Below are 6009 nucleotides of genomic sequence, written 5' to 3' on the forward strand. Positions count from 1 at the left end.
GAAGGTAAGGCACAGCACATGCCATTTGAAGATTTGAGGGTCTTGTAAAAGCTGGTGAGTGCGGAGATCCAGGCAACACTGGCATAACAAAGGATGGGACAGATGAGGGATTTGTAGGTCGATGACCATGCAGCTTTGCCTAATACTACGAATGTAGTGTTGTGGACATGTTGGGAATGTGGATCTCACGGGTAGCGTGCTAGGGATAAGTCCCTGCAGACGCACTATCCTCTGTGCCCGCGGTGGCTCAGATGGATAGAGCGTCTGCCATGTAAGCAGGAGATCCCGGGTTCGAGTCCCGGTCGGGGCACACATTTTCAACATGTCCCCAATGAAGTGTATCAACGCCTGCTTGCAGCTAGGGTGTCTATTTAATTATCATTTCATTTCTAGCAAAGCTGCATGGTCATCGACGGTAACTGTTCTTTCGGGAACAGATACTACCGTCATATATAGTTAAAGATAGGATGACGTTATAGAGATGGGCAAGGACAGTCAAGAAGGAGATGAGGCTTTCTCTAAGGTGGCAGTAGATGACACAGTCATGAGACAGTGGGCCTTGTTGCATTTGGACCAGAGAAGTTTAGTCTTGTGCTGTGATTGGAGTGTTCATTTCAGAAGGGGACAAGTGCTCCAAGTACTGGAGACTAGGGGCAAGTGGAGTGACCGAGGTATCGGCGCATTCCATGACGATGGGGAAGAGAGAATAATCAAAGTGGGGATCATCTGGGATGGAGAAGACCTCAGAAAGGTGGGAAGCAAAGGGGTTGGCCTTGGTTCAAATGGTTCAAATGGCTCTGAGCACTATGGGACTTAACATCTATGGTCATCAGTCCCCTAGAACTTAGAACTACTTAAACCTAACTAACCTAAGGACAGCACACAACACCCAGCCATCACAAGGCAGAGAAAATCCCTGACCCCGCCGGGAATCAAACCCGGGAACCTGGGCATGGGAAGCGAGAACGCTACTGCACGACCACGAGATGCGGGCGGGGTTGGCTTTACTGAGGTTGTCAGGAAGGGGGCAGTCGTTATGGAGAAGGGGGTAATTCGGCGCGGAATGGGAACCAGTAAGGCGATGGGAGGCGGACCAGTACTTGGAGGAGTTGATAGGCAGGGTGGAATTCAGTCGTGTACATGTCTGGCGCCAGTCTTGGCGTTTCTTTTCTGTAATAAGGTTCTGTACGTTTCACTGTATTTGCCGGTGGTGTTGAAGAGTATCCCTGTCATGAGTGCGCAGGAAGGAGTGATAGAGGCGGCGGGATTCACAGAAGAGGAGGACAGCCTGCAGAGGGAGAGTGGGACGGTAGGGATGGATGGTTTTAGTGGGAACATGGACCTCCAAGGCGTCAGTAATTACCTTCTGAAGGAAGGGCGAGGCATGAATGATGTCGTCAGGATGGTGATAAGTAAGAGGATGGCTTTCGACCTGGGTGGTGATGGATTCCCAGTAGGCATCCCAGTTGGCACAATGGTAGACATGGATGACCTTGGGAGGGGGTGCAGGGCAGAGAGCTGGAGGGGCGTGATGAGCAGACATTATGGTGAGAGGACGGGGAAGTGGTCAGTACATGTGGGGTCAAGGATGTCGAAGGTGAAACACCCAAGAAGGTTGGTGGAGGTAATGACAACATTGTGAGTGGCGTCGCTTTCGGGATGGATGTGTTTTGGATGTGGAACAAAGTCATCTTGGATCGTGGAGAGGAACTGATGCCACCAATGAAGGGCGGCAGGGGAGCAGCTGTGGATGTTTATGTCGATGGATATTACAAAGGTGCAGAAGGTGCAGTCAACGTGGGAATTGTTGGGGTGGATGGGAGACAATAGGACAAACAGGGACAGTAAGCTCAGGGGTGGCATGAGGGGGTTTAGGTTTACACACGTGGCAGTAGGTAGAATGGGGGCTGTTGCAGGTGTTACAGGAGAGAGGGGTGGCTAGATTGGGGCAGTTTTTAAGAAAGTGGGAGACATTGCAATGGGGACAGTTGGGGAGGCTTTTGCAGTTGGGGATCAGGTGATCATTGTACATGAGGCGGTGCTGGAATTGGTAGGATTGGGGAGGGATTTGGAGGATTCAACTGGATGGTGATGGTGGTAAATCTGAGCACCCTGGGAGTAGAGGTGGTCAGTGGAGGGCGTGGACTCCGAAAAGACCCTCATGAGATAGGTGGGACCAGCAGAATTGTGGATACGTTGGGGTGAGTGGATTTGCAGGTTAGGGTGTGAGCTCAGTTCCACCAACACCTCATCCTCCGTGATCACCGGGCTGAGTTTGGTCATCATGGCGGTGTAGGTGGGGGACGATCGGGAGGCTGACGCTGACAGGGAGAGGAAGATGAGAAGAAGGGAGTCAGGGATGCGTTGGGGCCAAACAAAATGCACAGTAGTTTACAGAGGAGGTGTGTGTGAAAGAAGGGGACTCGATGAGGATTGAGTCCCTGCAAGGAATCGAAAAATGGTTCGAATAGCTCTGAGCACTATGGGACTTAACATCTGCGGTCATCAGTCCCCTACAACTTAGAACTGTATGCGCCCCGGTGGTCCCGGTCGCCTACGGTGGACTGGATGACCGAGCGGTGACCTCTCCAGCTGTCAGGATGCTATGAAATGGCTGTAGAAGCGTCAGAAACACCAAAGAAACATTATTAATTCATAACACCTTTATTCGTGCCGAGTACAAAGTGACCTTCCCCGAGTCCTCGCTGACTCATAGCGATGACACCAGATCTGGGCCGCACCAGTCTTGCTAGCGCAACGCCACGTGCAGTGATGTAGCGGAGGAATGCCCTTACTTCAGTCGCGCGTGGCTGGCGGCGCCCGGCTGGTGAGCTGGCTCGAGGCATACAGCAGGCTGCTGCACGTAGAGGCTTTGGGTTGGAGTCCCTGGCGCTGTTGGCACCAGAAGATTTCTTGTAGTGCGGAGTGTACTCTATCCCACCCCATCTTCTTCCGTGCTCCTCCTGGTGGCTCGTCCGCAGTGGACGGGCGGAACAGACTGCAGTCCCCTAGCATCGTTGGCTCACCCGGCTGTGATGGGGGGTGCACAGGGCCTAGGCCCCACATCATCTCGACAACGGCTCACTGATGTGGGCAACATTGGCGGCGAGCGAGTCTGCCGCGATGTCTGCTAATCCTGGGTTGATGATTGATAGCGGCAGCAGAGACCCCTCACGTCTGCTGCTGGATGGGCCGCTCTTACTGCAACATCTCGTTAATAAAGATTAACATGTCGATCACCGACCTGAGTGCTATGCAGCAACCCAGTACACATCTAACTGCAAGTCTAACTGCGAGTGCGAGTGCCCTGTTGCTATCAAAGCTGGCGTATTTAAAGGAAGCACGAGCGACGTCCTGACGTCATTCTCGTTTGTAATGACCACATTCGTTCCACTTATAGTGCTGACTTATCTGTCGTACTCGCCCCTTAGGTGTTCTTGCAACAGAGTTAGGTGTTGTTTCGACAGACTTACACGAAGTTGTGAAATGCAGTACAGCTGACACTATACCTGTGTCTTGCACTCTATGAAAGTCTCCGTCTAACACAAACCCGCGTGCTAAGCAATTCTCTCTCGCCTGTTGTGTGGAACCAGGCCATGGCCCCTGTGTGACGTCACATTCCATACATGTGCAATCCTCTTACTTCTTGGCCGACCTACTGCTTCTGGCTTTCGGCATAGGCAACGAAACTTGACAATAGTGCACGTCTCCACCTCTTTACAATTCTGCGACACTACAGAACTACTTAAACCTAAATAATCTAAGGACATCACACACATCCATGCCCGAGACAGGATTCGATCCTGCAACAGTAACAGCTGCGCGGTTCCAAACTGAATCGCGCAGAATCGCTCGGTCACAGCGGCCGGCTGCGAGAAGTCAGCTGGGGAATGGGAGCACCAGTGTCTGGGGTGGACAGGAGAAACGTTTGGAGGGTGGGGTCTGGGGTACAGTTGTCAGGAGGAGGGGTAGTGTCCATGGAGACAAAGGGGGGAGGGGGAGGAGGTGGTGCCTTTTTGCTGGAGGGGCAGAGTCGGAAATGACGTGTTTGTGGAGTTTTTTGGAGACCATAGGCTGGGAGGAGGAGAGAGGGATGGGGAGGAGAGGGAGGTGGTGGGTGGCAGATCCTGTAGACGTGGTGGAGGTGCTGGGGGAAGCAGCTGGTCCAGTCGCAGTGATTGTGGCCTGACATGGCGTGGCGAATGCGGTGGATGCAGATGATGAAGTGACAGGGTGGTGAGAGGGAGCATACCGACAACCTGAGAGGTGGCAGCGAAGGTGGCAGCAGAGGTGTACTTGAGGGTGGGGGCAGGAGCTGTTGTGGGTGTGGAGGCTAGGGGAAGAGTGTAGATGTGGGGGGGAGGGTACACAGCAGAGGAGGAGATGGGGGAATGGGTGAGGGGGGGAGGGAGGACGAAGTATAAGGAGGGAAGCGAGAAGCAGCACTCCAGGAAGGGACAGTGGAAGAGGGGGAGGGGAAGGAGTAGATGACAGTGGAGGTGAGAAGGTTCATGATGGACGGATGGCGACGGACAGACGGACAGCAGGCAGCATCGATGATGGACAATGGATGGACAAATGGACCGACAGACGGACAGATGGATAGCAGGCGGCAAAGTGATGGATGTCGGGGAACGGGCAGGTGGGCAGGCTGTCTGCCTGACATCCAGGGCTGCACTGACACCTCTCTCCCCCCACTTGCTCCTAGCTTCCAGTACTTGGGGGCCACACCAGCATCCTTTCTCAACACCCCCATTGTCACACAAGACATCGTCACCACACTACACACCAATCGTAATATGGCTCCCGGTCACGACCGTGTTACATACCGCCAACTCAAAGAAGCCCCCCTCTCCTTCCTTACAGTCCTAACCACCCTCTATAATGTTATCCTCTCCACCGGCTTCTACCCTGACCTGTAGAAGTCTTCCCGGATCCTTATGTTTCTCAAGCCTGCCAGACTCCATTCCGATACCTCCTCCTAGTGCCCTATGAATCTCACGTCGGTGTTCAGCAAGGTCCTGGGGTACATCATTACCTGCCGCATTCACCACCACTTCCACCAGCACCGTCTCCTTCCCTTGACACAATGTCACTTCCAACCTTCCTTCTCTCCTGACGATCTCCTCCTCCACCTGACACACCTCCTTTCCACTCATCTCAATTCCCATTGCTCCACCATCTTTGCGTCCCTTCACCTTGAACGTGCCTATAACCGCGTATGGCATCCCGGGCTCCTCTTCGAACTCCAGACTTACACCTTCCCCATCAACTATGTTGGCATTATGGCCTCCTTCTGCTCTCACTGCCCCTCCTATGTTACCATCCGCAACTCCAATTCTTACACCTTCTACCCCTCCACAAGCATGCCCCAAGGCTCCGTCCTTTGCCCTCTCCTCTACCTGTTATACACGGCGGACATGCCGCAGCCTCCACCACCTGCCCATCTCTTGGAATATTCCGATGACACTGCCTTCCTTGCTCTTGCCCCTCCCTCCAACACTCCCAGCGCCTCCTCCAGTCCCACATTGACCCGTTCACCACATGGTGCAACCAATGGCTCCTTAAGATGAATCCCTCCAAGACCCAGGTAATCATCGTAGGCCACACCACCCCCTCCTTCCGCCTCCTAGATTTCCACCTTACCATCACTGGTTGTCCCATTGCCCTCACTCCCAACTACCTTGCTATCACCCTCGACTGCCGCCATTCTAGGACCCCCCATCCCCTCACAGTCCAAGCCAAGGCACATATCTGTCTCTGTCTCCTCTCTAGTCGAACATGGGGATTAGACCCTTCCACCATCCTACATACCTATAAGTCCCTCATCTGCGCCCTCCTATGTTACGCCCACCCCACGATGTCCACTTACCTGACCTATTACAAATCCCTCCAATTCATTGAGCGCCATGCACTCCACCTCACTTATTGCATCCGTCTCCCATCCCCCATGCGAATCCTTTATGATCTGATTCCTTTCCCCCATCTTTCCTGTTCCTAGAATGAATA

The 6009-nt window shown here is 53.4% G+C and overlaps 1 non-coding gene across 1 annotated transcript; it reads left to right on the top strand.

Annotated features, from left to right (window-relative positions):
- The first annotated feature begins 235 nt into the window (after positions 1–235).
- Trnat-ugu lies at positions 236–310 on the top strand. The gene has a single exon. It is a non-coding gene; the product is annotated as a tRNA-Thr (tRNA).
- Positions 311–6009: the final 5699 nt, after the last annotated feature.

Source organism: Schistocerca piceifrons, chromosome 11 (assembly GCF_021461385.2).
Source record: "Schistocerca piceifrons isolate TAMUIC-IGC-003096 chromosome 11, iqSchPice1.1, whole genome shotgun sequence".
Classification (NCBI taxonomy): domain Eukaryota; kingdom Metazoa; phylum Arthropoda; class Insecta; order Orthoptera; family Acrididae; genus Schistocerca; species Schistocerca piceifrons.